The 21,314-nt window shown below is 40.7% G+C and overlaps 1 protein-coding gene across 1 annotated transcript in view; it reads left to right on the top strand.

Moving 5' to 3' along the window:
* Positions 1 to 5,456: 5,456 nt before the first annotated feature.
* GREM2 (gremlin 2, DAN family BMP antagonist) overlaps positions 5,457 to 21,314 on the top strand; it is a 40,617-nt gene continuing 24,759 nt past the window's right edge. The window contains exon 1 of the mRNA XM_072333385.1: positions 5,457 to 5,789. The gene's annotated coding sequence lies outside the window, so the exon portion shown is untranslated. The remainder of the gene's footprint in view (positions 5,790 to 21,314) is intronic.

Below are 21,314 nucleotides of genomic sequence, written 5' to 3'. Positions count from 1 at the left end.
GGGGGAAGCTCTGTTTGCTTTGTGCAACTCGAACATCTCTCACAGCCTGAAAACTTTCTAGTAGCAAAAAAGAAATGTTCATGTTTGAAGGAGGCATGCTCTCAGTAGTGGGTAGTTACGGGCTTCCTCCAGAGCAGTAACAGGAAAGCCACAGTGCGAAAGAACTAGAGCTTTCTTAATGAGGTATAACAGTGATGTAGCAGGTTGGGCTAACAGCTGTTTTTTCTTCTTCTTCCTTGCTACAATGGAAGATTCACAAAGAAGAACAACATGGCACCTTGGGTGAAATTTTCCTCCTTTGGGACATAGTGCAACTAATAGTTTTTTTTCCTTCTTAGGGGAATTTTACAGAATGTTTCCTCTGAAACACCTGAAAACTGAAACACCTCAGACTAAAGCAAGACACTGCAGAACATTATACAAGGATTCAGTGTGTGTGTGTATATATATATATATATATATATATGTATGTATGTATGTATGTATATATAACAAGTTTTGGGAGGAAAACCACCAGGATATTAAGAACTAAGGAGTAACAAGGAAATGTAAGCTGATGCAACTGTAGAAAAAAATATCCCCAAGATTTTTAACCTTCATAATTTACTTTTCCTTCCTTTCTAATTGCATGAACTTGTTCTGTTTAGGAGTAGAGAGAGACGTCACACAAAGAGCACCACTCGTAAGAATTTCACTCAACACATTTTCATGAAAGAAATTAAGCAGGGACCCAGTTAATTACTCACAGTTCTTGGAAGAAGCTATATTGGCTGCTTTCCTCGTTCCACACATACTGCCTTTATTAGTCGTTATACAGCAAGAGAATCATACATGACAGAGCTGGTCTGGCTCTAATATTTTGAGGTTATCTGGTCCTATTTAGTGATGTTCCCTAGAGATCCAGATGTCCCCACAGCCTCTTATGGCAGTGAAGAAGGAAGAGAACTCATCCCAAATGGATTTCTGCACTGTGCCATTCATCTCTCTTCCTTGGCCTGATGTTCTCTCTGTCCAATTAGAGAAAACAGAGATGGAGTGAATAAATCCCCTCACTCATTCACCTCCTCTTGGATTAAGGCAGGATCATCTTCTCTTAAACAGTAAGAGCATCGTCAAAACAGGTTAAATAATGAGCGTCTAAGGTTAGTCTGGAGATAAGGGAAGACTCTGAAAGTACATCTGAGCGAAAATCCTGATCTAGGTCTTAGATTGTGAGACAGAAATTATAAGTCCGTTCACTTAACATTGCTCAGACATATAAGATCACTGCTTTCGCTGAGCACTTACTTGTTACTCCTTTTCCTACCATGATATTCCCCAAAACAATTTGGCACTCTGGCCTTCACTGGGGTAAGTGGAAATCACCCCCATGCTGGAAAACATTCTGGTCAAGGGCAATTTTATTTATTTCAGGCCTCTGCTAGGACTCTTTGAAAATTATTGTTATTATTAGGTAAGCTGAATGTGTGAGCCTCTGAAAAATAGCCAGAGATGTGCTACACAAAACACAAGTTCCTGGAGTACAGAGGTGGACCCTGGGCAACTGGATGGAACTTGACTCCAATTACGTTCTGCTGGGAATGAAGTGGAAGAAGATAAAGGTAGTGAAATGTGTTAGCTCTTTCTTTTCCTCCCAAAGAGTACACAGAGTAATTTTTGTTTGAAGCTGGAATCATGCTAGACTGTGGAAATTTCATTCATGTTTGCTGTGAAATACAAATAAGGCATTTTTGACAGAAACTGTTTTATTCACTTTAAGGAATTACATTACTGGTGGTTGGGTGAAGTATTTAATCATGTCCAGTGATAGGATACTGCGCTGACTCAGCTAGAGATGTATTTTAGAGTTGTTTTTCACAGCTGAGATAAAGTACTGACCAAAAAAAAAACTAAAAAAATAATCCAAATTACTGCTGCTTAGAGTGCTTTCCTGGCTTGAATCCACAATGTCAGAAAGAACTCCAAATTAAAAAACAGGTGCACTATGTCCAAAGGCATTTAGGTGCCTAATTGTCTATGAAAACAGTACGAGCTGTTGAAGATCTTGACAAGAGTGATTTATCCTAAGGGGACATGACATTCTCATGTGCTCTCATAGATTCTCCTAAACCTTTACCCAATACCACTGCCACAGTCTCTTACAGAGGTGCTGAATTATCATGCAGATAAGATATGAGCCAAACTCTCTGCGTCAGCACTGTGATATCACGCAATATCATTCCCATTTAGTAAGGTGGTTATAAGTGGGTGCTGTTAAGGAGCCACAAGTGGGAATACTTCTACTTGGTGACTGTAGCTGGGGTGGGACCAGTCACTGAGCCTGAGGAAACTCATGATCAGGAGTCAGTCACCAAGGACAGCCCAGCCCAATGCTCCAGATGGAAAGTGTACTCAGGAAAATGGCTACCCCAAAATGAAGAGCAAATCAGAAGGGTGGTCAGGAAATGAAAGAACTCACAGTAAAAGATAAAGACTTAGTTCATCTTTGTCTAAGACTACAGAGAGATAAAACAGGTTAGTCAAGAAGCAGGAATAGCATATAACCAAATGGGACACAAGGCAATGAAAGCAGTTAGCAAGGTAGCCCTCTGTGCACAAATCAGGAACCTGCCAACCTCAGGTAGTCAGGCTTTCCAGGATCCTGACCTCCCAGTTCCTGCCTACAGTGCTTGACTATGGGACCTCAGAGAGGATGGCACGTGCTGAACCACCAGCGTATAACAAGGTTATCTAGTCAGCAGAGGTGTGCCAATCCACAAACAGGAGAAATGGGTATAATGGCACTAACAGAGTTCTCAGGCTTCTTCTCCATCTCAAGAAACTGTGAATCTTACCTGGGGACAAGAGAAGGCTGGGGTGTGATGAGCTGCTCCACCTCCCAGGGCTTCTGTGACCTTGGGACACTGCTACTATTTCTCCAGGTGCTCTGGCCAGACACGGTCACAGATCACAGTGCTAAGGGCTGCAAAGCAGAACAGTGTTTCTATCATGGTGGTGACAGAGTTGCAGTCCTTGCTGTGAAGGAGATGGGCACTGGTTGCTTGTGTTTTGTCTCAACATGAGACCAAAGATATGGACCATCCAGAAATACATAGAATAAAAATAAGTATATACTTTAACAGCATCTGCAATTGGAAGGGGCTGTTAAAAGTTTGGTTAATGTGTTTAAGCAGGGAATATAACCAACACCAGACTGTAGGAAAGATGCAGTAATACCAACGCTTTTAAAAATTAAACCTGCACGTAAACTAAAATACTACTTACAGCATAAAATTATTGCAGAGAACAAATGTATTGCATATTTCTGATGACAGATCAACACCTCTTGTAATTCCCATTAACAAAGTTGTATAGGTATTAAAAAAAATAAATAAATAAAGCTGTTTTGGAACCAGAATTTCTCACCGAGCCCTACTACAAGATATGCAGAAGGAATATTTGTGAGAAACAAACACTGATTGTATTAGAAAAATCCCTGTTTTAGAAATAAGGCACATAATGAGAAAATAAAAATTATTTATGAAGTCAAACGACTTTTAAATCTTTAAATTCCCCACATACCTTCTAGGATTATAGTAACCTGTGGAAGGTCATTATAGTTATAAAGGAAAAGATTAAATAAGCACTTAAGCAGACATAAATAAAACAGACAGGTTAAAAGCTATTAAATTGAACAAGACTAGAGGGAAACCTAATCAGTGCTGCAAAGGAATCTGAACTGAAAAAGAAGGAGACAAACGCAATGTTGAGAATGGGCGATGGGAAGCAGCAATTCTGGAAGCATAGTGCTGTATGAAGACATAAAGCATTCTTCCAAGAAAACAGATAGTGTGAAAGTAGGAATCACTTTTTGACTCGGGAAATTCTGATGGAAAATAAGCTAGGAGAATGGGTTGGGAAGATGCAGGAAGAAACACGCCTGCTTGGGGAGGTGTTGGTGGGGTCAGGGAGCTGGCAGTGGAAGCTGGGGCTGAGCCTTCTGGGCTGTGGGTAGGTATGTGGTCTCTAAGCCAGTGATTTCATTTATCTCAGGCAAAAAATAAATAGGAAATATGTGAAAGAAGCACGTATAGTAATAAATAAACACGTATTTATTTGTTTTGTTGTTGTTGTTACTCTCATGTTTCAGAGGTATAGATCCACTGAATTCACTGAGGAACGTTTCTACTACCAAAGCTAGTAACATAAGGAACAACTATACCCCAAGTACGGATGTTTCTATATATCTTTGTTTTCATACGTTTCTCAATATTTCTGTTCTATTTTCCTGACTTTTGCCTGAAAAAAAACCAAACATAAATAAACAAAACTATTTTGTTAACTAGATCTGCATGCCCCAAAGAGGCAAAAGACACACGCTCTTTCTAGAGAGGGAGAAATAGCATCCAACCTTTTGGATAAAGGAAAAGAAAAACACACCAAAGCAAGCTACCAAAAAACATCCCAAACCCACAGAATCAACTTGAAATGTTGTGTAAGTTACCATATGTATGTTGTGATTTAGAAGTATTTTGGCAACTCCATCCTCTGTGTTTCAAATGCCACAGCACCAAATTTGGATAAATGCTGACTTCTGGGGGCACCTGATATACCAACACTACTTAACAGCGCCTCTCAGATGCAGCTCATTACATTAATTACCAGCTCATCTGTTATAACTGATCATTTTGTTCTCCCTGATTTTTTAATAAGCAATTTTGCCAGCATGTTTACTGGAAAGATTACAACATCTTCCTGTGCTGAGAAAACCCAAAGGGCCCATTTACCCTGCTGAACCATATTCTTATTTAAACAGAGGGTCACACTGCAGCCAAGGGACTGCTGTTTCCCCCAGAAGACAGGTCTGAGATTTGGCTTCACACAGCAGCATGTCTGTGGGAGAGAAACTCCCTTCTTTGAGGCTACTGAAGTCAGCCCAAGCAAACGGAACACTAGCAGCACAGATGCACCAAGAAATGACAGTCAGAGTTGCTGTGATTTAATAACTGTAGCTGTGGGAAGAGGAGGCTGAGCATCCTGGTTCTATTTGCTGTGCACACCATGAGTTGAATGTGGATTTAACCAAGAAAGGGTAAGGAACCTAAACAGCATAAGAAAAGCAAACTGAACTGAGGCAAAGAATACTTTGTCCCACCTTCGATTCAGCCCTCAGGTGATCAGGCTCTGCATGCTTTTAATTTGACTGCCTGGGGATATTTGAGAAAACGTTCTAAGAACAAACGTGACTGAATATCGAGCGTGACACGGAGTGTCACAAACGCTTAAAGCTTCAGGTCTTTCAGCCAACGAAGGGAGATGTGAGGGCAACGAGCGTTTTCCATCGGACCCGGAACGCGAGAACGTCCTCGCCTGAACGACAGCCCCGAGACCGGGCGTCCTGTTGGGGCGAAGGGGGTGAGAAGGCCGGGGCTGCGCCTGCCAGCGGGAGAGGAACGGCGGGAGCGGAGCGTGTGCGGCTGCGGCGCGGGGAGGCGGGCGGCGGGCGGGCAGGAGGCTGGTGCGAGCTGTTTGGCCACCGGAGCCAATCGAAAGCTGGGGCTTGATCCTCTTCTCGGGCAGCGGCTGAGACGAGTCAGTGCCGAGCTCCCCTCTGCAGCCGGGACGCGGTCGAGCCGCCTCGCTCTCTCCCGGTACCGCGCTCTCCCACCGGGCGCATATGGGCATCTGCAGCGAGCGAGGGCTTCGCACCACCGCCAGCGGGCGAGGACCACGACCCCGCTCCACCCCGCCTTTGGACCTATAGCCGGCAGGACGGAGCGCGCTGCGGACCTTTCCTCGCCTCACCGCAGGTACGGGTCGGCCGGCTGCGGCCGCTCGCTTCTCTCCTCTCCCCTCCTCTCCGTGTCCCGGCGGTAGGGCAGGGCGCAGGGCGCAGGGCCCCGGGAGCTGACAGCGCGTCCCTGCGCGTCCCCTCGCGGCGGCGGCGGCGGGAGCGCCGCGTCCCGGAGGGAGCTGCCCGCCCGCGGGGCGGCTCCGTGCACAGCTCCCCGAGAGGCGGCTCCTTTGGCTGTCCCAGGTACCTGCAGGGCCGGAGCCCCCCGGGCCGTGGCAGCGCGTGCGTGCGTGCTGTGCCCCTTTGGACCTTTCTTTGCTTTGGGTTAATGATGGTTTGCGATTCTGAAACCCCCTGAAGGATCTGATCCAGCATTGCTCTAAGTCAGGAGTTGGAAATACATGGGAGGGTGTATGTACAGCCACTTTTTCATCCTGCAGATCAAAGTTATCATCATACTATGCTTGACTTTATGCAAGAGCTAAGGAAATAAGCGCTCTTGCAGAATTGGAGTCACAGGTCCCATAAAAAATTGCACTGGCATTTGGCTGAACGACTCTTATTTTTAGCACGCTATTGTGAAAGGGATTATATAACTTTTGGTGGAGTTTTTAAGGATGAAATTAACAGCCCATAACAAGTTTAACCTCTCCTTTTGCAAAAGAGGCAAAATGAATTGGGTGAGAACCCAATGAGTGTCATCAGGTGGGCATTGGTCTTAGCAGTGAGTGAGGCAGACATCCCCCAAGGGCAACCCCAGGCCAGGATCCTGCAGGATTCCCCAGGCAACAGGTGCAGGAATTGCCTGCCCACAGCCCTGGGTTGTGCCAGTGCTTAGGCCACTTCTGGTCTGCTTTGTGCTAAAGCGAAGAGAAATGAGTGTGAGCACTGAGGCCTTGCTGCCCACCAGTACTGATGCAATACAGACACTGCTCCTCAGGAGATAAATTTGTTGTTGGAACTCCCAGAAGTGTGTGTCACCTGAAATACGTGCCTGAGCGATTTTTTGATGCAGATGCTCCACTTGCTAACTGTGGTGCATAACTTTCAGGCTGGCCTCTCTGAATGCTGAGGAGGAATGTTAGTATTCTAGGATTAGAAAGCAGAGCCTTGACAAAATAATGTAATAGAGGCAGTCTGGTTTCTGCCAGGAATCAGTGTTCTGTCTTGGTGTCCAGGCTCTGAGCAAGGGACCTCTTCTCACTTTTCTCGCACAGCCCTCAATGCACTGCTATCATCCAAGAAAAGAAGTCCTAAATTCTGAAGAACTGTGTGCGATCACAGTAAAGCTGCAGAGGGTGGGCCTATTTGCTTGATGTGCTGTAGAAGGAGTGACAATCTCGCTGCAGCGTTTTGCTTTTTGCACCTCTTGTTCACACGCAGAGCTCTGTGCTGGGAAGAAGCGTGCTTGTAGCAGTGAGGGCTGATCAGCAGGACATAAGGCCAGTGAGCAGCATCAGAGGGGCTCTGAAAGGGCAGCACTGAAATGAACACTTCTATCTCTGAATGTTGAGCGGCTGGTCTAGTTGGCCTATTTGCTTTTTGTTTGTCTTTGAATAGACTGCTGTCGGGAGACACTCCTACAGTGTGGAATAGAGCAAAGGTGTGGGAAGGTGAAGAATTAATCTGAGGGGAATTTTGTTTCTTTCCATAGCATCAGGCGATGGCAAAAAAACAGTCTGAATTGACAGCTGAACTATGCAGGTATACCATCAGCATGGAAACTGATGGTTTTCAGTCATTGTTTGTCAGTGCTTATGTGAGTGTAAATCAGGGAGACGCAGATCACTCCTTTTTGTAACAAATAGCTTTGTCTCGCTGTGATTTTCTTGATAAACTTGGTAGAAGGCGAATCCCAATGTACCAGCATTGGATGCTTGCGTTAGTACAGTTTCAATGTAAATTTAGCGGTGCCGCATGTAGAACAGAGAAGCTGAGCTGCTGAAGTCATTGTGCAGATTTCCTGACACCAGAAGAGCCTCTCAAGCACTGCACACTGAGTTCTTTCCCTTCACTCTCCCAGATGCTGATGGGTGTGGCTGTGCATTTATATTAGGGTTGTGGTTCCTATCAGGAAGGTTCTTTGACGCCAGTCTCCCAGTTGTTCCCACTTACTGTCCATCTCCATATACCTCATGGTGGGCCAGCTGGATTCCTTTAGGATGAATCTAAACTGGAAGATGTGCTAGAGTCTTGAGTCACTGTTGGAAATTCCATCTGTGGGACTAGACCAGTGCTAGCCTGAAGTAAAACCCTACAAAATGCATTTAGCATTGATACAAAGTCTCGCACAGTTGTATTGTGCCGTTTGTTTCTGTTGGGCCGATCTGGTTGCTAACATAGACATATTTGATTTGCAGCACACAGTGCTGGTGCACGGCCCAGTTTGAGGCAGGCACTGAACGTCCTTCCAGGGCGATGACTGTTCCCTGATCCTCACACCGCTGCTGCGGATGTGTTATTGAGGGGCTGCTCTGGCCCAGGAGAGCACGGCCCTGCAGTCAGCTGTGTAGCCCTGGTTGTGCCTGTACACACTGAGATCTCCGCAGACGGAGAGGTGTTTTGGTTTGGTTTTGTAACAGTCTGGTATGCGATTGCAGACTACTTTTAGAGTGAGAACTTTGGATAACACAGGCTCGAGCTTGCCTGCTGAATGCGAGCACAGCCCTCGTGCTTAAAAAAGGACAACCAATGCCCCTCTGTGCTTGTTTGCCCGCTTTGGCTGTATCCCTGGTGCGTGTGATGGTTCACAAGGCTGTGTTTATGTTCCTCATGTCATCTGGGAGTGGTGAAAAATATTGGCTCGAAACTTGAAAACTGTCGCGTAGCACTGCTGCTCTGCATTCCATGGGTGCAGCGTGACGGCTGACTGCGCTTCCCACAGCACCCCAGGAACACCACCTCGTTGAAGGGGCAATACCTGCAGCTCAGGCAGGTGGACATGCAGGCTTTCCAGGTAGAAGTTTAGAAACATACGCTGATTTTAAAAGTTCTAAAACATTTCTGTGTGCATTTGAGAACATTTCTCTGGTTGGTGATTTGGCTGACTGTTGGCACTTTTCTTGTTCCCCTTTAGTTTGCTGCTCTTGTGAAAATTATTTTAGATAGGAAAAAAGGACATAAATGTTTTTAAATAGTAAGCCATTGCTGTTATCTTTGGTATGAAAGCATTTCTGGCTAGAAAACACATTACTAGAACTGTTAGGGGCTCAGATAATTTTTGCTCAGTAGCAGAGTCACGGAACTGTGGGGGTTGAAAGGGACCTCTGGGGATCATTGAGTCCAACCCCTTGTGCTAAAGCAGTTCCCTTCAGTGGGTTGTAAGATCATTGTCATTGCTGAAAAAATTAGTCTTGTTCACGCTTCAGTTTCATGGTTATTGTGTTCACAGGGTTACTAACATAGATCACAGAGTTGTATGCGGATAGCATGAATGACGTATATGCCCACCTTGTTCTACATTGCTGTGACTGGTTAGAAAGCGCTTTCAGAAAGCAAAAAAAGTTGTGCTATTCAAAATGATTTGAAAAATGAGATTCTTCTTTTTTTTTTTTTTTTTTTTTCCCCTTTCTTGATAACTGTATAACTAGAGGTTGGCTACCCCTGACTTTATTCTGATACACAGCTGCTTTGTGGGATGAAGCACAGACTGACTTTAAGATGAGTTGCCTTGGTTACGGGTATGCCACTTTGAAAACATGGTATTTCTCATTTGCAGTGTATTAAGCCTTTTATTACCATTTGTTTGTTTGTTTTAAGAAGATTTTTGAAGCCTGCTTCAGAAAGGGAAACAGACCACAAGAATATGTCTTGCTCCAGATCTTTAAAACACGGGGCAATCTATCTTTCAATATCCAGTGTGATGGAGCCGTGGAAACCTCACCTTTAACCTGTCTTCATTAAAAGGATACCTCACAGCATCTACTGTTCACATTCCTTTTCCATTCTTCATACAACTTTATCTATGAGATTTTTAAAAAATACTTTTATTTGTGTTTTGTTTTGTTTTTGTTTTTTCTTTATAATGTATATAATTGCTGTAGAAGAATACTTTAGTCATAGAACTAAAGGGTCAGCTTTTTAGAGGCTACACCAATATATGGAATTATATTGCAAATGTTTATTATATATGGAAATATGCATGCTACCGTCTTTACTACATGATTCCTTATAGAAACAAAAAGGTAAAATTGTCTCATTTTGGACAGTTTTAAAGTCATGGAAGTGAGTATTTGAAGAAACTAAGAGGAAATTAAAGTGGTGATACATTCAAATACTGAAAGTCTTATAAAGATTTTATTTCTGCCTATTTTGTGTTAAGTAAGTGGGAGAAGAAAAGTACACTGGCAAAGGAAAATACTGCACTTACCCTCCAAATTTCATTTTGGAAACTGTTTTTATTGAGTGTGATGGGCAGTGCACAAATATAACATCAGACTGTGTATTTAACGGTAATAAATCTTAAAAATTTCCTAAATTTTTACCTTCTCTTCAGAGTTGGAAACAACATTTGCACAACTCATGCAGAATGCGTTATTGACCTTGCCTTGTACAAACACTTGTTAGAACTGGAAAACTGCACTGTGCTGGGGCTGCAAGTGAACTGGCTGCCTCTCTTCATTTGTATGCAGTTTCACTATGGGCTACAGCCATGTGTAGTCTATTCTACCAGTCTGCTTAAGTGCTGTTATGCTAGCACTGAATAGCCTGATATTCTACAGTAGTGCTAACAAAAAAATAAACAGCATTGTAAAAATTCTGCATAACCATTTCTGGCATGAAAGGAGGTTTTTTTTTCCTCTTGCAAGTCTCAGACCTAATCCCATTTCCAGTGAGGCCAAAACACTAGTTTGGCATAGAGTTGAGCAGGATCCTGCCCATAAGTCTGGCTAGTCTCCATGCAGATAACATCTGGAAAGTAGTCATTTAAAGAGATGTGGGAGAGATTGGGACAGGGGTGTAAATAGTGGGTCAGAGCTTCTACCCAAAATGAAAACATCCCAGCTCTCAGATGTCAGACTTCCTTGCTCTAGGCATGTTTTTTGTTATGATCCATCTATCGTTTGTCAGTTTCTGTTCTGACAACGTTATTATTTGGAGCTCAGCGTCCTTTCCTAGGAACAAGAAGAGGTTGACAGGCAGAGAAGATGAGAAATATGTGAACATACTCTGTGTTACTTATTGCATGACATAATCGATTCATCCAGTAAAGTCTCCTAATAAAAAAAGAGATTGCTATCTCTCGTATTTTGATTTAATTTGTTCTCTGGCTGACACCTTTCAGATTAGTGCATACAATGGATTTATAGTAAGCAAATTTGTTGACTTTTGTCTATATTAATGAAGTCAGTGGAAACCTATCCTGATTATTCAGTGAAAATAACTTTTGCCTAGGTGTTCTTAAATGCAAATATTTACAGTCCATAAGCACTTTAGATCATATATTGTCCAGGCAAAACTGCCTATTTCTTTCTTCTGCTTTCCTATTCCTTACTGAAGCTGATCCTTAAGTAAAGTCGTAGCCCAGTACTTGTGACGTAAGGTTATCTGAAACTGAGGATTCAATGTAACATAAAGCAATTTTTAGGAAAATGTGTCATTATGTGTCACTTTTTCTGTAGGGTCCCTGAAATAACTGAGAGGAATGTGCATGGTTGGTTGGAAGTTGAGCTAGTTTTTGTCATTTACTCTGTCTCTCACTGAGGTTTCTAAAGTCCCTTCTGTCTTTCTGTCTCTTTCAGGAAGTAATACAACAGCCCAATCTAATTTCTTTTCTTTCTTTTTTCTTTTCTTTCCTCATTCTTCTTCTTTTTTTTTCTTTTTTTATCTGCAAGATAAATCCCACCTTTGTCTACCATAAATTTCTCCCAAACAAGGAGAAAGTTTAAATACGAACTGTACCTTGATGTTCTTTTTTCTTGATCTAGTATTGAAAAAACACCTTCACAAGCTGAAGTTTATTTTTTTTTTCTGAATTCTAGCACCAAAATGCCAATTGACTTATCCTTCAACTCAGGTATGCAGCTTCCAAAACACATTTTTATTTCGGATAACTGACTTTAAAGTATGATATTTGCAAACATAAGACTGAGTAACTGAAATTGCCAATTTTCTATTTATAAAAAAAGGTGTTTTTTTTTTTTTTTTGTTTGTTTGTTTGTTTTTTGTAAAGATTAAAATCTACTATTTTATTCAACTTCAGCTTTTTTGGAAACAAGATTGTTGTGTCAATCCAAGTTGAACCTTGTTCTTTTCTGGACATCTCTAAGGTTCCTTTCAAAGAAGGATATGGTATTACATGAAGAATGTTTCCCTTGTTTGCCAGAGAGCTGTACTGTGTTTACTATAATAGGATTAAAGGAAATTTGAAAGTCAACCCTCGCTCAGCGGGAAATTGATAAACACCCGTTGTACTTGCAGGAAGAGTCTGCCCAGTAGTATTAGGAAATGTATTACTATTTATATAGTCTTTATCCAACAAACAGATTTGTTGTCCATTTAAGACTACACCAGACTTAGAAAAGCTTCTTGATATGGATGTGATTTGCAGAATCTGAACAATTGTCCTGGCATGGCCATTTGTGTGGCTTTGCACTGAGCTTCTCATACCATAGACTCGCAAAATATGGAGTCTGTAGCTTATGGATCCTGTTGCTTTCCAAAGTCTGTGGTTTGATTCCTAGCACTTCTGGTTAGGTCAACTGTTGTAGCCACAGTCATAAACAGTGATTTTCAAAATCTGAAAAAGCTAGACGAGGGTGTAGCTCCTTGGAAAATTTATTCTGGAAGAGGCAAACCCAGCAATAGCTCTGGATCCATATCTGGTACTGGCAGGCTCTACTGCTGAGGAGCAATGGCTATCCAGTCTCATATTTACTAATGTTTGTTTATTTGTGTCATGGCCAACATTTAAACTAGAGACTGAGCTCAGGAGAATGAAAAGGCCACAGGGATGAATTTTCATTCCTAAATACATGCTGAGAGGTCATTAGATATCTGCTTTTTTACATGGACACAAATGCTGTGTATCAGTAAAACAGAATGAAGTAATTTTGCTGTGGATGACACATGGGGAATTTTTGGGGAAATATCAAGACTGGAGGGAAATATGCAGTAGCAATAACGATGCATAAGCTACCATAGTAAATATTTTAATCACCTCCAAAGTGACAGGTGTCTTGTAAAAGTGGTCAACTACTTACTTTGTACTTCTGAAAACCAAGAAAGGCCAGTGGGCTATTGCTGACAAGCACAGGGAATGCGTATAAAATGCAGAATGGAGTCACTGTTGGTTTTGGAAGCTGCTGCTGTGAGCTGTTCATGCTGTGTATGATAATGTAGCTATTTAATGAATAGGCACTTGTGGAAATTAGTTTGTTATTTCTAATCTACTCTTTGAAATTAATTTGAAAAGAGTCTGAAAAACAAGGATCTTTATTTTTTTCATATGAAATTTATGGGTTTGTACACTATCCATTATGTTACTGCCAAATACCTTTCTCCCATTCATATAGTGAATTCTGTGAGCAGCTAATCTGCTCCCAGATACTCAGACCTGAAGAAATCTTTCTTATCCTCCTCAGCACAGGGGGAATAATTACATTTCTCCTATTTTCCTTCCTATCTCACTCAAAATTATCTTTAAGGATACGTGGAATTGCTGGAAATTACTTTTCCCCACTATTTCTTTCATGCTCCATACCAGCCTATGGTAGTGATGGCCATGGCCCAGTCCAGAGTGTTGGAGAGCCTCTGAACAAGCCAACAGCTAGCATTTTCTCCTTGATTTTAGCTGCTCAATTCTGACAGCAGAACTAAGCTGCTCTCCATTATATTTCAAAAATCATGGCTGTCAGGTGAAGTCCCCAGAGACCGAAAAAAGGGAAACATCACTTCCATATTCAACAAGAGAAGAAAGGAAGACCTGGGGAACTACAGGCCAGTGAGCCTCATCTCTGTGCCTGAATAGATCACAGGCTGTTCCTTCTGGAAGAGAGTGTTAAGACATTTGTAAGATGTGGAGGTGATCTGAGACAGCAAGTACAGCTTCACTAAGGGTAGATCATACTTGACCAGTCTGGTGGCCTTCTATGATGGAGTGACAACATCAGTGGACAAGTGAAGGGCCCCTGATGTTATCTGCTTGGACTTGTGCAAGGCCTTTGATGGGGTCCTTCACCACATTCTTATCTCTAAATTGGATATATATGGCTTTGAAGGACTTAGGTGGATAAAGAATTGCTTGGATGGTTTTAGCCAGAGGGTTGTAGTCATTGGGTCTTTGTCCAGGTAAAGGCTGGTCCCAGGTTGTATCCCTCAGGGTTCTTTCTTGGTATCAGTGCTCTTCAACATCTTTATCAATGACAATAACAGTGAGATTCAGTGTATCCTCAGCAAGTGTGGTGATGACACCAAGCTGAGTGGTGCAGTTGACGCAATCAGGGATGCAATCCAGAGGGACATAAGCATGCTTGAAAAGCATCTAATCTAATGAGGTTTAACAAGGCCCTGTGCAAAGTGCTGCATGTGGGTTGAGGCTATCCCAGATACAAATACAGACTGGGAGAGCTTACTGAGGCAGGAGGGCTGGTGGTCTTTTATGTCTCATCGAACCTAAGCCTAACTATGCACTGCATGCTTATGGCTAAGAAGTCTGTAAACAAGGGTTTCCTGTCACAGGAAGATAACATTGTCTACCTTACTCTGCTGGCAGTTTGTGTTTCAGACTGTGGGATGCTGAGTTTTTCTTTTGATCAGTCCTGGGCAATTTTGCCCGAAGGCTGAAGAAATCTCAATCTCGTTTTATCACTGTTCAAATAGAACATTGCCTGCTTGAGGTCTTCTATTTAGCATCATCCACATAGATAGACTATAACTGGACTGCTTGCAGTTTGCTCCACTTTATACAATTTATAATGCAAAGCTGTGGCAAGTTGCCAGTTCATCTCCCCACTCCACTGCAAGCTTTATTTACTCATGAATAACTATATACTAGCAATCAAACATGATTGACTTAAGGTGTTTCCTTTTCTGAATGTGTAAAATGTAGCATTCTTGTGGTGCTGATGCAGTACTTGTACTTTTTCTCCCAGACTGAAGTCTAGTTGTATTTGTTGAGAATATTGAAATATATTTTTCATTGTGTTTATCGTGTATTTTTCTTTTCTGCTTACAGGATAGCACAAAAAATGCTTTAAAAATCCTTTTTTATTTTCATATTGGAATATGAATGGATGGATTTGTACTAGTTAAAGAAATGCTTAGTTTCTCAATGAAAATGAACTGCAGTATGTGACACCTTTGTTATGGAGGTGCCCCAAGGGAGATTTTGTTTTCCCCTGGGTGCTAGCTACATTTGAAAACTGGCTTAGTTTACCATTTCTCATTTATGTCATTGAAATTCACTGTAACTTGTGAACATTTAGATAAGTGATACTAACCACAAACGTACCCATTGGCTGGACAGCAGTCCTGGTGGACTCCTTTGGGTGAGAGTCACCCCTCAATTTGGTTTTTAAATAAGTACCATCTCCTGGCTAATTGTAAATCTTTCCCAAATGTTCTGTGATGGACTTTTGCTTTCACTGTGACTGAATTATCTGAGGTGGCAACACCTAATAGACTTCTAAAAGCATAAATGGCCCAGGGAGCACTACTTCCTTGTTATGGTGCCTATGGCTAAGCCTGTGGTGTCTGTTTAGCTGGGCACAAGTCTAAACTGGTCTTGAAAGGCTCATTCCTTCCTTATCTTTGCTCCTAGGTACTTGATTGTGTCTTAGTTCTGTTACAGACTTCATGACATCTAGCATGGTATGCTAAAATAGTACACTTAAAATCTATATGAAAGTAGCTTATAAATTGTACTGAAAAGGCTGACATGAGTGTTTAGAACACTTTTTGTCCTCTCACTGGCATTGTTAATAAATGCAGAAACCTTGAGTCCTGAAAATCTTTTAGTGCTGAGTGGCATTAGTAGTCTAGTTTGTAGAGTAAGGTTCAGTTGGTAAATAAGGAAGATCTTCAGTTATGATAATGAAGATGCAGCTCAGCAATTCCAGATTTTCTGAATAATAAGGAGTAATGCTGCCATTGCTTGAACAGAGTTTTATGGGTCACTTTACAGGTTGTAAAAACTGTTACAGTAATTGGCAAGATTTTTTAAAAAAGGACTAGGATGCTTCTATTACATACTGTTTGTTACTGTGTGATATTCATAGTTTGCTCTGAAAGTATGCTTCCTATTTATTTGCATGGAAACTACAACAAGTAGGTCACAATAACACTGTTTGACTGAGCAATTTCTCAGCAACAAAACACTGTTTTCAACATAGTCATCACCATTAGCTATGCATTTTCAACAGTGGTGGACAGTAGCCTGCATGCTGTGCTTGTAAAAGTTTGCACTAGCAGAGGTGAACCAGTTTCACAGCTGCTGTGATGGCATTGTTGCTATGAAGACATTTACCATGCATACCATTTTTCATGAGCTTGAATGGCTGGAAAACAGAAGGGGTCAAATACAGACTATATGGCAGATATGGTAGGATAGTTCAGCCAAGATTGGCAGTGTGCTCCATGGTCTTTATGTTAATATGGGGCCTGGCATTATTTTGTTGCAAGAGAAAGATGCTGCATCCCAGAAACTGTCACCTTCAGTCTCGTTTTGAATCAATAGATCCTGACAAACTTAAGATACGGTGTTCATTTTGTTCCTATGTGAGCATTCATGGGACTGACTTGGTACAAACTTTGTGATATTCCAGCATTCCCACCATTGTTTCCAAGGCATTTGAGCTGATATTCAGTTCTGTACACAGTTTTCTCATTGTAATCTGCTGGTTTACCCCAATGAGCTGACTGAGATGCTCTTCATTTTTGGTGTGACAGTTGTGTACAGCTTCTGGAATGTGGCTTGTCTTTCACATTGCTGTTGCCTCTGCTGAAAGCACACAGTCCACCACCTCACTGTGTTCACATCCTCTCCGTAAATATTCAGCAAGTGTCAATGAATATCAATAGGTGAGATTTTTTCCACATGGAGGAGTTCAGTGACACACCTTTGTTTCATATGCGCTTTCATGTCAAATGGCAATTAAGTGTAATGGAATATTGGTGGGAAGGTTCAGCCTCTACTGCGATATCACCAATGTCTGCTTCTGATGTTGTGGGTCAATGTAATTAATTAAGAGGCATTACTTCTGGAGAGCCCCTCATTTGTATATGAACACAGATACAAATAGTACATAAAACAGGTTGCCATGTTCATATCTTTAGATACCAAAACTAGCAAAAAAGATGGTGCATTGCTTCAATATAATTCAGAAATATTTTGTGCCTATGTAGTGGGAAGAACCAGCCATTATGTATTGCTTTGTTATCTTCATTATTTAATTATTAATTATTTAATATTTCCAAATTTGAACATCCAGTTTTTTGTATATTGTTTACACAAGTGTCTGCAAAATATACATATTTTTTTACTGTAGTAAAAGTACGAAACTACAGTTAATTGCCTTTGCATTTTTCTCTTTGCACTTAATAGTGCGTTTTTTTTAAATTAGCATATCTGACCCTAAACATGTACATGATAAGACAGACTGGATTTGCTTCTGATGAACATAGTGAGGCCATACATGGATCATTTTGAAAAAGTTACACTTTTTCTGTGATTTTGGGTATAGCTCTCAGTTGGCATCACATAAAAATGGGAACTCCATGAACACTGAGCTTTTGTAACAAAGCTCATTATATAATTATTCCATTATTTTACCACTTTTCCTACTTATTTTTTTTTCTTTTTTTTTTTTCCCCCAAACTTGCATGTGTTATAAGGGCCAGAATTCATTTCAGATTTGAGTGAAAGAAGACTAGTTTGAGATGTGGTGTTAACCTATATAAGATGTCTTCACTAAAGAGTTGAAATTAACACTTCTGAACTTCATTCTTTAAGAGTCACCTTATTTATAGCAAGATAAATGCACTTCCAGCTCTAATGGCACAGAGCAGCAAAAACATTCTTTGGATAGCCCAAGTAATCCAAAATATATCTACTCTGGGAAACCTCAGAGAATCTATTTATTCAAAGAGATGGGAAAATTTAAGGGACGTGTACTTTCAGCATAGTTTTCAGAACAGACAGCCATAGCTTGCACATTTTATCAAGATTCTTAATTGCATTGAAAGTAATAGAACTTCTAAAACATCGTGAGCTCCTTTTACAGGGTGTTTAGGACAGATATTATACCAGAAAGTGGAAATATATTTATGAATTTGAAAGTATATTCAAGAAAAAAAAAAAAAAAAATCTAAATATGTCTTTGGATAACAGGCATGTTATCCAAAGGAAAAACAAAACTAAACATGCAAATAATGGCAAAAGTGAAAAGCAAGGTGAGCTTTTCAGTGGTCTGCCAGCTTTAACCATAAGCTAAATTGTTTATGGCTTCTGAATGGGTATTTTGTTTGTTGTTTCTTTTTTTTTTTTTTTTTCCCTCCAATCTTTGCTTTTTCAAAATAAGTTTTGGGATTTTTTTAAAATTTTATTTATTATTATTATTATTATTTTTTTTTTTTTTTTTTTTTTTTTTTAATGCTTTACAAACTATTCCCCTCTCGCTTATTCACTGGTCACTTTAAATGCTCTTCATGGAGAATGAACATGTTTACTGACAAGTACTTGCAGTTTGTGTCTTTATTGTAAGATGTCTGGCTGTAAGCTAACAATCTATTAGGCTATAATCCTTTTCTAGGAGTTTATACATGCTACTTGCTGTTGTTAAGGCTCTTAATAAAGAAGTCAAATGGGATCTACTCCTCTGCAGGCTTCCTCAGTTAGCATATGTGAGGGAAATCACATCTAACTGCTAACAGATTTTGTGGAGTAACCTTTGCAACTATGAATTGCATCTTAATTCTTGACAGATAAAATTACTTATTTGTTATTGACTTTGAGGTATGATTTACTTTGTCACTATTTAGTTATCTTCATGGTACATTGAGTCGGTAGTGTCTTTCCAAGCTGTCTTGCAGCATGCAACTATTTCCCTAATGGGAATTTGTACTTAGAGGTCTGTAGAAGAAATGGGAAAGGGAAAATAGAGAAAGACAAGTTTGGGCATGCTTTAGATTCTGCCCTTAAAAGAGCAATAATTGGTGTCTGCAAAGAGGAAGGTTGTATGTTTGTAGCTTTTCCTTACTCCTGTTTGTTAGTTAGCTCACCAGAACTTGCTGGGCATATGGGGAAAGAAATATTAAGTACTCCGTTATTTTCCTTTTCACTGTTTTTACTCCTAGGATTTGCCCTACTCAGAAAATCATGAATCAAAAGTAACTACATTACCACTTTCTCTCTCTCTCTCTCTCTCTTTCTCTGGATCACCTTCTTGTATCAGCTTACTCTTTACTCAGAATATGCTCGTTAGGCAAACCTTACATGTCTCTGATGTGTAATAAAACTTCGACACATGCATCAGTTATTAAAGAAAGGAACTCTTTGCTTTTATTCTTGGTATTTCTGGGTAGTCTCTGAGTAACTTAGGAAGAATCTAAATGTATCTAGTACCTCTGGCACTGCTCAGATATGTGGAGGATAAAAGTAGCCTTTGCCTTCTTTCCTTCCACCTATTCTCACTATGCAGAAGACTGACTTCTTATGAAGGTCAAATGACTCTACAAATAACAATGTCTAGTTACTAGTTTGGAAACGTGGAGCCATGAACCTATGTTTGATGTTGGGCAGTTCACCATAATCCTGTATCTGAACACATAGGCGTACCTCTGCTCAGCCTTATGAGGATGATTAAGAATTTTGCAGGGTCCTTGTTCTGTATGTGAAACTGAAGATTAAGCTGAGCTTGATTTGCCTTGCAGAAAAGCAAGTGAGTTATTGCTAAGGCAAGTGTTGAAGAAAAAAGACAGATGATAGATTGAAAAATGCACCAGCACACTTCTTAATGCTCCAATTTTTGGATGCACGTGCTGAGATTTTCTTTCTGCAAGGAAAAAGTACAACTGAAGGCAAGCGGGGATCACTATGAGAGTTGAATGCACAGGTTAAGTTACACTCTGGAACTAAAGGTGATAAAATCCTCAGAGCTATAAGAAGATGTAATCAGATCCAGAGTACAGCTAAACACATTTTATCCCCTCCCCCAACCTGCATTTCAGCCCTCACGTAGGGAATGGTCTGAGGTGCCAGTGCCAGAATGCAGTTTGAAGCCAGTGAGCCTTTTGGAGTCTACTGGGATTTCCTAGGTAATTTTGAGGCTTTTTCAAATGATGGTCATGGACCATGATTTCAGTACAAGATGAGAAACTGCTGTGTAATTTCTAATTTTACAAGTACAAAGTCCAATACAAGATTTTGTACATAAAGCAATATGACAATCAACTTCTTTGATGCCATATTAGCACTGTATAAGGAAAGATAGGAACAGAAATTCGTTGTGTATTATTTTCCTTATTTGCCTGGAACAGCCATTTGGCAGTAACTTGGTCCTCCCAGCCAGGAAACTGTACCAAACAACAAACTGTTAAGAACCCTGCAATTAATGCACACACTGTGGGAAAGTTACCATTAGCTTCCAGAAAATAGATTGTTGTTTGCCACTGTTGCCGAAACTGATCCTAATGACTTAAGGACTAATGTCTCTAAAGTAAACATATGGATAAAATCTTAATTTGGTTGAAGTCAGTGGTAGAAATTAGTTAGGTATAGGGTGATTCCGATTGCACTTTAGTGTTTTAGATAACATGGCAGTCATAGCGTATGTAGCCAGTTATATAGTCAGTCAGGTATTGGTCAACATGGGACACTTCAACATTGGTGGGAGATGGCAGCAAGCTAGTTGTTAATGTTGATTGTTTTTGTACAGTTTAATTGCACTCAGAAGGAATGCATGGTTCCATGTTTTTCTGTAGCACTGGTATGAAGAGCAGAAAAGGAAGCTGACCAAAGAATACTCCAGTGTGCAGATACATGGCTTTGTGGAATTCACTTGAACTTCCTGAGTGATAAAATGTGGAGCTGGTGATATTTTTGTGCAGAGTATATTTAAAAAAAAAATAAAAATGAGAGGAGCTTGTGATAAGCACGTAGAGTGATACCTTGAGAGTCTGAAAAAGCTAACAAGAGGAAAAAATGCATGAATATCTTTGGAGACTGGGTGGCGGAGTATGTAGGAGGAGGTCCTTGCCTCTATATTTTTTCCCCTCTGTTATATTACAGCTCTTTCTCCCTCTTCTTCAGTCTGAATGATCTTCCGTTAAGTTCTTACTAGATTTCAGTAACTGAGATTGTGGAAGATAAGATAACACTAGGAGCTATTTGGCTGTGGAGTGTTAATATTTAGTTATTGTAGTCTCAAAATTCTTATAAAGTATTGTAATGAGAGTCTGAACCATTCTTGGATGTCTCATTTAAGACTAAATCATAAAACCAAGGAGCAGAAAAGTTGAGGCTAACATTGGCTCATGTAATAGGACTTCCAAAACTTTGCCAGGCTTCACATCTTTAAAAAAAGGCCAGCAGTTCGTTCTTGCA

Source organism: Excalfactoria chinensis, chromosome 3, assembly GCF_039878825.1.
Source record: "Excalfactoria chinensis isolate bCotChi1 chromosome 3, bCotChi1.hap2, whole genome shotgun sequence".
NCBI lineage: Eukaryota > Metazoa > Chordata > Aves > Galliformes > Phasianidae > Excalfactoria > Excalfactoria chinensis.
Note: the sequence above shows the minus strand (reverse complement) of the source record. Positions and strands in the feature narration are given on the sequence as shown.